This window comes from Urocampus carinirostris, chromosome 2, assembly GCF_059441175.1.
Source record: "Urocampus carinirostris isolate Australia breed hairy pipefish chromosome 2, RoL_Ucar_1.0, whole genome shotgun sequence".
In the NCBI taxonomy this organism is placed as follows: domain Eukaryota; kingdom Metazoa; phylum Chordata; class Actinopteri; order Syngnathiformes; family Syngnathidae; genus Urocampus; species Urocampus carinirostris.
Window position 1 is genome coordinate 1,540,579 of NC_142350.1, and position 11,922 is coordinate 1,552,500.

Below are 11,922 nucleotides of genomic sequence, written 5' to 3' on the forward strand. Positions count from 1 at the left end.
TCTAAAACAGCAGCTGCAGGTGTCCTTTTACAAAGCCACAGTGGAGAGCATCCTAACATACTGCATTACGGTGTGGTATGCTGGGTGCACAGCAGCAGACAGGAAAAGGCTCCAGAGGATCATCAAAACAGCCCAGAAAATAGTCAGTTGCTCTCTGCCCAGTCTGGAGGACATTGCCTGCTCTCGCACCTCACCCCGGCCCATATATATATATATTATATATATATACACATTTACTCATATATATATACATACACATACATATAATTTCTAAATGCATTTGGCAGCAGCCAGAAGAGCATTTTGTTCTACCACTAGATGGCAGTTAGTTACTTGTCACGTACCAATTCTCGTTTTGATGATCCTCTGGAGCTTTTTCCTGTCTGCTGCTGTGCACCCAGCATACCACACCGTGATGCAGTATGTTAGGATGCTCTCCACTGTGGCTTTGTAGAAGGACACCTGCAGCTGCCGTTTTAGGTTATTTTTCCTGAGCAATCTCAGGAAGTGCAGTCGCTGCTGGGCCTTCCCTACCACCGCTCTGGTGTTTGCAGACCAGGAGAGGTCGTCGGAGATGTGCACGCCCAGGAATTTGAACGAGTGGACTCTCTCTACACAGTCTCCTTTTATGATGAGTGGTGCTGGATTCCTGCCATTCCTTCTGAAATCCAGAATCAGTTCTTTTGTTTTTGTGGTGTTCAATATGAGGTGGTTTTCCGAACACCACGTTGAAAGTGACTCAACCTCATCCCTGTATGCCGCCTCGTCCCCTTCAGAGATGAGGCCGATCAAGGTGGTATCGTCAGCGAACTTAATGATAGTGTTTGTGGGGTGGGTCGGTGAGCAGTCGGAGCTGTAGAGGGTGAAAAGCAGGGGGCTCAGTGCACAACCTTGGGGGGAGCCAGTGTTCAGTGTTAGGGTGGGAGAGACGTGGGTACCGAGTTTCACCGACTGTGGGCGGTTGGAGAGGAAGTCCATTATCCAGTGGCAGATGGAGGGAGAGAGTCCTAGGTGTGCAAGTTTTTGATGTGCCGGGACACTAACCTCTCGAAGCACTTCATGACCACAGGCGTAAGAGCTACAGGCCTGTAGTCGTTGAGGCTTTCCAATGCTGACTTTTTGGGGATGGGAATGATGGTGGAGGTTTTGAGGCAAGGTTGGACGGTCGCCTGTGACAGGGACCGGTTGAAGATGGTGGTGAAGACCCCAGCCAGCGGATTGGAACAGTCCCTGAGTACCCTCCCTGGTACTCCATCCGGGCCAGTTGCCTTCCTGGGGTTTATGGTATTCAGCGCACGCCTAACTTCGTGCTCCTGAAGTGTGAGGGAGTTGCTGCTGGTTGTTGGTGGGTGTGATGTGGCTGTTTGTGGCCTTCCAGCTTCAAAGCGAGCGAAGAACTGATTAAGGTCCTCAGCTAGTGAAGCCTCAGCCTCAACAGTTGCCAAGTTGTGGCCTCTGAAGTTGGTGATGTGTTGGAGGCCCTGCCACATCCTCCTCGGGTCATTTCCAGCGAAGAGGTGCTCGATCCTCCTTGTGTAGGCTGCTTTTGCTTCCTTGATGCCTCTCTTCAGGTCAGCCCTGGCCACCCCGTAAAGAGCCTTGTCTCCAGACCTGAAGGCGGTGTTGCGGTGTTTGAGGAGGGTGCGCACCTCGCTGGACATCCAGGGTTTTTGATTTGGGTAGTTTTTGATTTTTTTATATACTGTGACTTCATCCGTGCAGTAACGGATGTAGGATAAAACAGTGTCGGTGAATTTCTGGAGGTCATGGTGTTCAAATACCTCCCAGCAAGTTTGATCAAAACAGTCCTGCAGCTTGGAGAGGGCTTCCTCAGGCCACGTTTGTATTGTCCTCGTTAGAGGTTTTGTTTTCCTTCGGATGGGGGTGTATGAGGGGGTAAGGGATAGGCATAGGTGATCCGAATTTACTAGGTGGGGGAGGGGGGGAAGCTTTGTATGCGTTTTTGAGGTTGCTGTAAACGCGGTCCAAAGTTTTTTCACCCCTTGTTGCACAGTTCACATGTTGATAGAATTTTGGAAGAACAGTCCTTAAACATGCCTTATTAAAGTCGCCAGCGATAATGAAAGCTCCGTCGGGGTGTGCAAGCTGTTGAATGTTTATGGCAGCGAGTAGAAGGTTTAGCGCTGTGCTAGCGTTAGCATCCGGAGAAATGTAAACAGCTATCACAATGAGCACAGTTAGCTCTCGCGGTATATAAAATGGTCTACACGATACCGCCAGAAACTCTAGATCGGGCGAGCAGTGTGCATCAATAATTCTGCTGTTATTGCACCACGCATTATGTACGTAAATGCATATATATATACATACATATATATACATACATTTACATATATATATACATACATATATATATATACATTTACATATATATATACATATATATATATATACATTTACATATATATATACATACATATATATACATTTACATATATATATACATACATATATATACATTTACATATATATATATACATACATATACATTTACATATATATATATACATACATATATATACATTTACATATATATATATACATACATATATATACATTTACATATATATATATACATACATATATATACATTTACATATATATATATATACATACATATATATACATTTACATATATATATATACATATATACATTTACATATATACATTTACATATATATATATACATATATACATTTACATATATATATATACATATATACATTTACATATATATATATACATATATACATTTACATATATATATATACATACATACATTTACATATATATATATACATACATACATTTACATATATATATATATACATACATACATTTACATATATATATATACATACATACATTTACATATATATATACATACATACATTTACATATATATATATACATACATTATATATATATATATATATATATATACACATTTACATATATACACATACATATATATATATACATTTACATACATATATATATATACATTTACATATATATACATACATATATATATACTGGACTGTCTCAGAAAATTAGAATATTGTGATAAAGTTCTTTATTTTCTGTAATGCAATTAAAAAAACAAAAATGTCATACATTCTGGATTCATTACACATCAACTGAACTATTTCAAGCCTTTTATTATTTGAATATTGCTGATTTTGGCTTACAGCTGAAAAAAACTCAAAAATCCTATCTCAAAATATTAGAATACTTCCTCAGACCAAGTAAAAAAAATAATTTTATAACAGCAAAACTAAATCAAACATTTGAAAATGTCCATTGATGCACTCAGTATTTGGTTGGGAATCCTTTTGCACGGATTACTGCATCAATCCGGCGTGGCATGGAGGCAATCAGCCTGTGGCATTGCTGAGGTGTTATTGATGCCCAGGATGCTTCGATAGCGGCCTTCAGCTCATTTGCATTTGTAGGTCTGGTGTCTTTCATCTTCTTCTTAACTATACCCCACAAATTCTCGATAGGGTTCAGGACAGGGGAATTAGCAGGCCAATCAAGGACAGTGATGCCATGGTCAGTGCACCAGTTACTGGTGGTTTTGGCACTGTGGGCAGGTGCCAGATCATGCTGGAAAATGAAATACTCATCTCCATAGAGCTTTTCAGCAGATGGAAGCATGTAGTGCTCTAAAATATCTTGGTACACAGTTGCATTTACTCTGGACTTGATGAAACACAGTGGACCAACACCAGCAGCTGACATGGCTCCCCAAACCATTGCTGACTGTGGGAACTTCACACTGGATTTCAAGCAACTTGGATTTTGCTCTTCTCCAGCCTTTCTCCAGACTCTGGCGCCTTGACTTCCAAATGAAATGCAAAACTTGCTTTCGTCTGAAAAGAGGACTTTGGACCACTCTGCAACTGTCCAGTGCTTCTTCTCCATAGCCCAAGTCAGACGCTTCTTCCGTTGTCTTGAGTTCAGAAGTGGCTTGACCATGGGAATACGGCTATTGTAGCCCATTTCCCGGACACGTCTGTGAACTGTGGCTTTTGATACCTGGACTCCAGCTTCAGCCCACTGTCTTTGAAGCTCCCTCAAATTCTGGAAGTGGCTCTTCTTCACAATTTTGTTAAGGCTGCGGTCATCTCTCTTGGTTGTGCAGCGTTTCCGGCCACATTTTTCCCTTCCAACAGACTTTTGGTGGATATGCTTTGAAACTGCACTCTGTGAACAGCCTGCTCTTTGAGAAATTTCTTTTTGTGTCTTACCCTCATGATGGAGGGTATCAATGATGGTCCTCTGGACAGCAGTCAGATCAGCAGTGATTTAGTTTACTGAACCAAGCTGAGTGTTTTTAAGGCTCAGGAAACCCTCGCAAGGTGTTTCGAGTTCATTAGATGATTCAGGTGATTAGTTGAATAGCCTACTTGTATACTTTTTCATGATATTCTAATATTTTGAGATAGGATTTTTGAGTTTTCTTAAGCTGTAAGCCAAATTCAGCAATATTAAAATAATAAAAGGCTTGAAATAGTTCAGTTGATGTGTAATGAATCCAGAATGTATGACATTTTTGTTTTTTTAATTGCATTACAGAAAATAAAGAACTTTATCACAATATTCTAATTTTCTGAGACAGTGCAGTATATATACATATATATATACACATACATATATACATACACATATATACATAAATATACATATATATATACATATATACATATACATACATACATATATACATACATATAGATATGAAATGAAATGTTTTATTGAAGGTATTGTTGGATACATTAATCAAAACATGACACAAAGAAAAAAAACTAATGCTGAGAGTGAGCATGGCCAAATATGGTCACCTTACACCCCCTCCCCTAAGGAAATTTGACAGATCTGTTTCTGAAACGTCCGAAAAAGCAAAAGGTTTGCACCGTATTTGCACTAATAACCCGGTCAGGCAAAAAATTCCAAATTTTTGGTATCATGAAAGAAATAAAGTTTTCATGCAAGTTGCTGGTAGGTCTAGGCACCCGTAACTTATATCTGTGACCACGTAAACCATCAACACGACAGAACTCAAAAAAATTGGCACATCGATCATTCCATGCAGTACTTTGAACACAAAAATTAAATCAAATCGAATTCTACGGAGCTCCAAAAAGTCCAAGTTCAGTCTTTGTAGTCTTTCCGGATATGACAAGTTGTGCATCCCAGGTATCCGCTTCGTATACCGTCGTTGAACTCCTTCCAGTAGGTTAATGTCCTTGAGTAAGTAGTTCCACACAACGCTATTATATTCTAACCCAGGTCTAACATAAACGCAAAACATTCGAACTAAGAATGCTGGGTTCTTGTTGTAAAAGTGTCTGTAAATGTTTGATGCTATGTTATTATAATGAAAGGCTTGAAATAGTTCAGTTGATGTGTAATGAATCCAGAATGTATGACATTTTTGTTTTTTTAATTGCATTGCAGAAAATAAAGAACTTTATCACAATATTCTAATTTTCTGAGACAGTCCAGTATATATATATATATATATATATATATATATATATATATATATATATACATACATACACACACACACACACACACACACACACACACACACACACACACACACACACACATATATATATATATATATATATATATATATATTTTTTTTTTTTTTTTTATATATTTGGCAGGATCAGCAGAAAGGAAAATCAACAGCATGGCTGCTTGTGCTTACTCCATGGCTAAGGGGCGTTTTGGTACAGAGGAGAAGAAAGGCAGCAATATAGTACCTGCAAAACAGTCCAACAGAAGGGAAAAACATATCAAGAAGTTGAGAAGGGAAATCAAGGCTCTCAACTCACAGTACAAACATGCCAGTCCCAGAGAGAAGGAGGGCATAAAAGACTTGACCACTGGACTTCGGGGACAATTGTGCAGACTAAGAAGGGCAGAGAGGTCTCGGAGACTGAGAAAGGAAAAGGAGGTCAAACGTGCTCAGTTCACTAAGAACCCGTACAAGTTCTCCAAAACCTTGTTGGGGGAAGCAAGATCTGAGGGACTGACCAGCCCTAAATAGAATAGAATAGAATAGAATATGCCTTTATTGTCATTGTTACAACATGGGATATGCTGTGACAACGAAATTGGACGACTCCAGTCCCACATTACAGTGAGGATAAGGAAACAAAGAACAAGGAACAAAGTACTAACTGACTTTGTTGTCCTTGGCGGTAGACGCTTGAAGTCATTCAAGGGTACTAAAAGGTTTACAAACAGTTTTTACCAGAGTGCTGTCCGAATTTTTAATAATTGTAAATTGTAATTTCTGTTTTTCGTTTTATATTCGGAATGTTTAATGTTGTTAAATTTTTAAATTCTCACTGAGCCGAGACAATTTCCGATGATTTTTATGTGAAGATTATTGGTTGAATAAACTAACTAAAAAAAATTTTGTGAGGGTCAAACAGAGTTCCCGAATGTTTGATCTTACATTACACAGTCCAGCGTTTTTCCGAATTGCTCAGTCCAGCGTTTTCCGAATTGCTCAGTCCACAATTAGTAGATTTGGGAGTCCACAATTGAAAGGATTTGGGAGTACAGTCAATAAACATGCCCGATTAAAGTCGCCGTCGACGATAAAGCTCCGTTGGGGTAGTGCAAGCTGATGTTTAGCAGCGGGCAGGAGATATAGCGCTATGCTAACGTTAGCATCTGGTGAAACTGTTAGTGGTGGAAAGTACACAGCAAACACAAAGACCACAGTTAACTCTCCCGGTACATAGCTAGAAACTCCATATCGAGTGAGCATTGTGTATCGATGGTTCGACTATTATTGTAGCGCGTAGTCTCCAACCCCTGTTTTTACTGGAGTTCTCGTCTCGTTCGAGCCGGTGATGTAGTGCGGCGTTGGGAAAGCCAAGACTCCGTGATGGCAAAAAAAAGTCCTCCAATTCCGGACGTTGTTGGTGGCGATCCGCAGCTCAATTCACTCATTGTGGACGGATGGATCTGGCGTTGGTTGAACATACTTGGGAGCGCTGGTCTGTGTGGTCGCCTTCTTAGCTTAGCTCAGCCTTTGCTCCGTCGTTGTCATTGTCGGCAGGCGGCAAATCTTCCAGGGAGATCCGGTGGTCTCTGTATATCCCTCGGGATGTAGTGGATATTATTGTAAGTGCGAAGGGAGTCGAAGGGAAAATAAGAGGGATCAGGAGACACTGAAAAACAAGACGCGCCGCCATCTTGAAAACGGTTGAAAGTTTCCTTAAAGAAAGTCACAGCGACACCTTTCGAAGCCAAGCCTTGGACATCCACCCAAAGATTGGAAGCAACAAAACCCCAGAAGAGAATCTCAACACTAAGGAGCCATCATGGAGAGAGTTCCAGGACGTTGTGAAAAAAGCCCGGTCATCATCTGCCCCAGGACCCAGCGGTATACCTTACAAAGTGTACAAGAGATGTCCATTACTTTTACAGAGGCTGTGGAAGCTACTGCGGAGAATTTGGATAAAGGGCATAATCCCAACATCCTGGAAGAGAGCGGATGGGTGCTTTGTGCCCAAGGAAAAGGACTCATCTGACATAAGCCAATTCCGAACAATTTCTCTACTAAGTGTTGAATGTAAGATATTTTTCTCAGTCCTGGCACAGAGGCTGACAACGTACTTGGTCAAGAACAAATATATCAACACATCAATCCAGAAAGGTGGCATCCCAGGGTCCTCTGGATGTCTGGAGCACACAAGCATCATCAGCCAGTTGATCCGCGAGGCCAAGGAAAGTAAAGGTGACTTAACAGTCGTCTGGCTAGACTTGGCCAATGCATATGGGTCAATTCCCCATGATATCATCAACACTGCGATGGAGCATTACCATATCCCACAGCACATAAGGGGAATGATCACCTCCTACTTCAGTGGATTCAAGTTTTGGTTCCAAACCACCCAGTTTACCACCCAGTGGCAAGACTTGGAGAAGGGGATCGTCACGGGGTGCACCATCTCCCCCATCCTGTCTGTTATGGGCATGAATCTACTCATCACTGCCGCGGTGAAGGAGACCAGAGGGCCAATGACGAGGTCTGGCATATGCCAACCTCCATTAAGATGATTTATGGACGACCTCACTATTACAACAGTGACCCATGTGCAAGCAAGATGGATCCTGAAGGCACTTGACGAGGTAGCAACCTGGGCTCGGATGAGATACAAGTCTAGAAAGTAAAGAAGCATGGTGATCAGGAGCGGGAAGGTCATAAGCAGGTTTCAACTTCGAATCCAAGGAGAAAACATACCACCAATCAAAGATAACCCAATAAAATGCCTCGGAAAGTGGTACGATTCATCTCTGGGCGAGAGGGGCAGCGTTCTCAGGACAGTGGAGCAGGCTAATGAGTGGCTGCAAAGGATTGAGCGATCAGGACTACTACCAGAAGTTCAAGACTTGGTTGTTCCAGTACGGTCTGCTACCAAGACTGCTGTGGCTGTTAACGATCTATGAAATCTCTATGACTGCGGTCGAAGGAATAGAGAGGAGGGCAAATAAACATCTCCACAGGTGGCTTGGTGTTCCACCAAGCTTCACATCATTAGGGCTTTACATCAGGTCGGGCCAGCTGCAGTTTCCCCTGTCTTCGGTAGTGGAAGGGTTCAAGGTGGCTAAGTGTAGGGCGGTCATGATGCTCAAAGATTCTAGCGACGAGATAGTTAGGGGCGCGGGCGTGATAACAAGATCGGGGCGTAAATGGGCAGCAGACAGCCAAGTACATCAGGCAGAAGGCAGGCTGAGGTTGAAAGATCTCACCGGAAATGCATGCGTAGGGCGTCAGGGATTAGGGTCTACTCATTTCCAGCAATGGTCAAAAGCTGATCCAAGGCAGAGGAGAGACATGGTACAGGCCGAGGTCCGTCAACTGGAGGAGGAAGGCAGGTGGTCCAGGGCGGTGGAGCTTGGAGTCCAAGGAGCCTGGACAAGGTGGGACCTACCAAAGCGAAGGATCACCTGGCCAGAACTCTGGAGGTTGGAACCGTTCCGGATCTCTTTCTTGCTCCGGTCAGTGTACGATACTCTTCCAAAACCAAAATATATATATATATGTATACATATACATATACATATATATATATATATATACATACATATACACATATTTATAAATACATACATATACACATATTTATAAATACATACATATACACATAAATATACATATATACATACATATACACACATATATATATATACATACATATACACATATATACATATACATACATATACACATATATACATCTCATCTCATTAGCCGTACCGCTTATCCTCATTAGGGTCGCGGGGGGGCTGGAGCCCATCCCAGCCATCTCCGGGCAGTGGGCAGGGGACACCCTGAACTGGTTGCCAGCCAATCGCAGGGCACACAGGGACAGACAACTCATTCGCTCATTCACACCTAGGGACAATTTGGACCGGCCAATTAACCTGAAATGCATGTTTTTGGAACGTGGGAGGAAACCGGAGCGCCCGGAGGAAACCCACGCAAGCACGGGGAGAACATACAAACTCCGCACAGGAAGTCTGGAGCTGGATTTGAACCCACGACAGGTTCCCATGACATGAACTGTGCCGCACAAGCGCTAACCACTGCGCCACCGTGCTGCCACATATATACATATACATACATATACACATATATACATATACACATATATATACACATACGAGTTGCAGGACTGTTTTGATGACACTGACTGGGCAGTTTTCAACCAACAGAGTAGTCTGGATGAATTCACTGACACGGTCACGGAGTACATCAAGTTCTGTGAGGACGCATGTGTTTCCACGAAAACTGTGAAGCAATATGGCAATAACAAGCAATGGTTCAACAAGGACTTGCGACGGAAAATTGTTGACAAGGACTTAGCTCATCGGGCCAAGGACTCCGACCCTGTTGCACACCGTAAGGCCAAGTCTGACCTGAAGAAGGGCATCAGGGATGCAAAACGGATTTTTAAAACACGTATCGAGGAAAAATTTGCAACAGGTGACTCTAGGGACGTCTGGGCGAATATGAACCTCATTACTCAGTACAAGGGTCATAAACGTTCTGCTGACTCGGATGACGCTACTTTACCAGATAAATTGAATTACTTTTATGCCAGGTTCGACAAAGCCAACACCAGCGAACCCGTTTCTGTGCTGGACACTCAGTGTGAACCTCCATTTGTTATCGAGGAGTGGCAAGTCAAGTGCAAGTTCGAACTCTTGAAGGAGCGGAAAGCCCCGGGCCCAGACTCTATTTCACCGCGGCTCCTCAAGTTCTGCGCAGCACAACTCGCCCACGTGTTCACCCTCATCTACAATCGGTCGCTCCGCCTTGCCAAAGTTCCAGCAGTATACAAAACAGCTACCGTCGTTCCAGTTCCCAAGTCAAACACCGTCAGATACCTGAATGATCTTTGACCCATAGCCCTGACGCCAGTACCCATGAAAGAATTTGAAGGTTTCATCTTACACTATATTAAGTCATTACTACTGATCGGTCTAGATGATTATCAGTTCGCGTATCGTGCGAAAAGATGTGTTGAAGATGCGCTGAACATTTGTTTACATAGGGTTTTGGAACACTTGGAGAAAAAGAACTCGTATGTCAGGATTTTATTTATAGACTACTCATCTGCGTTTAATACCATCATACCTTCTAAATTGTATGTGAAATTACGTGATGACCTCAGTTTTCCCGTTTCGATTTGTAATTGGATTTTGGATTTTTTGCTCGAACGTCATCAAGTTGTGAAAATTGGTAATCATACCTCGAAAGATCTCGTTCTAAACACCGGTACCCCACAAGGATGTGTTTTATCACCTTGTCTTTATTCCATATTTATGTATGATTGCAGATCCATTGATGATAACGATCTAGTTGTTAAATTTGCTGACGACACAACTGTTTCTGGTTACATTATGAACAATGATGAGAGCGCATACAGACGGCACATGGATAACATCGTGGAATGGTGCAATGGAAATGATTTGATATTGAATTTGGACAAAACCAAAAAATGATTATTGACTTTCGGGCGAAAAACAAAAACCAGAAGGAATCTTTACTTATCAATGGCAAAAGAGTCGAGCAGGTGGAACATTTCAAACTTCTCGGGACTTTTATTACAGAAGATCTAAGCTGGGCACTGAACTCGGAGAAAATTCTAAAGAAGGCACGCCAAAGAACTTTCTTCCTAAGGAAGTTAAACTCTTGACGATGTTCATCAGGAAGTCCTAGTTAATTTTTATCGTGCGATTATTGAAAGTGTTTTAGCAAATTCTATTATTGTTTGGTTTGGTCGAATCACAAAGAAAGATCTGTCGAAGTTCAATTCTGTAATCCGCACAGCGGAAAAGATTGTGGGCACCGGTCTGCCATCCCTGGAATCTATATATAATGATAGAGTTTTGAAACGTACCTCAAATATTCTTAAGGATGAGAGTCATCCTGGTAATGATCATTTTCATCTGTTACGGAGCGGTAGACGCTTGAAGTCATTCAAGGGTACTAAAAGGTTTACAAACAGTTTTTACCAGAGTGCTGTCCGAATTTTTAATAATTGTAAATTGTAATTTCTGTTTTTCGTTTTATATTCGGAATGTTTAATGTTGTTAAATTTTTAAATTCTCACTGAGCCGAGACAATTTCCGATGATTTTTATGTGAAGATTATTGGTTGAATAAACTAACTAAAAAAAAGAAAAAATATATATCCATATACACATATATATATATATATATATATATATATATATATATATATATATATATATATACACATATATATACACATATATATACACATATATACATATACATATATATACACATATATATACACATATATATATATATATACACATATATATACA

General features: G+C 41.2%; 1 protein-coding gene and 1 pseudogene across 2 annotated transcripts in view; one reads left to right on the forward strand and one right to left on the reverse strand.

The window, feature by feature from the left end:
* Positions 1-11,922, reverse strand: part of LOC148370588 (SMAD family member 4-like) — a 55,457-nt gene that overhangs the window by 18,277 nt on the left and 25,258 nt on the right. The window lies entirely within an intron of this gene.
* On the forward strand, positions 5,730-10,468 carry LOC148370589 (uncharacterized; annotated as a pseudogene).